The sequence below is a fragment of the Mastomys coucha genome, unplaced genomic scaffold (genome assembly GCF_008632895.1).
Source record: "Mastomys coucha isolate ucsf_1 unplaced genomic scaffold, UCSF_Mcou_1 pScaffold20, whole genome shotgun sequence".
Classification (NCBI taxonomy): domain Eukaryota; kingdom Metazoa; phylum Chordata; class Mammalia; order Rodentia; family Muridae; genus Mastomys; species Mastomys coucha.
Window position 1 is genome coordinate 116431944 of NW_022196903.1, and position 604 is coordinate 116432547.

A 604-nucleotide genomic window follows, 5' to 3' on the forward strand; every position below is an offset into this window, starting at 1 on the left:
ATGATAGTTCTAATAGATTGTGAGGTAGCATGTGCTGATAAGTGGAGACAACATGTATATTTACATCAGACCAGAAAATCTGATATGTACACCTCCATTTGTCTACCCAAGTTTTGCTTGTGAAAAGGGTTCTACTATTATATTCTTCTAGCTTCTGCTTCTTCCTGAACTATCTCTGCACACTTGCTGTTTCTCATCTCATAATATATGTTACATATATTATGACTATATATAATTTGAAGAAAATGAAGCTCTGTATCACGAATATGAATTACTTAATGCTTTAATAGTTTCCTTGAGAACATTTTTAAATTTACAGATTTCACATGACGATATTAAGATACCATTATAAACCCACATACACATACATTGTCCCTTTATGAGCATGCTATATAAACAAATGTTGTTGCTACGACTAGGGAATGAATACTGAGGTCAACACTGATTGAAGTTCACAATTACTAGACTTATATCTGGCACACCACATTGTATTTAGTTGTCATATCTCTTTAGTCTTTTCTTGGTTGGGATATGTTTTCAGAAGATACTTGTTTTAAATAATTCTGATTAGCAGGATGACTGATATAGAATATTCTTCTATTAA

The 604-nt window shown here is 31.8% G+C and overlaps 1 protein-coding gene across 1 annotated transcript in view; it reads left to right on the forward strand.

Moving 5' to 3' along the window:
- Positions 1–604, forward strand: part of LOC116099557 (C-type lectin domain family 4 member A-like) — a 13954-nt gene that overhangs the window by 11535 nt on the left and 1815 nt on the right. The window lies entirely within an intron of this gene.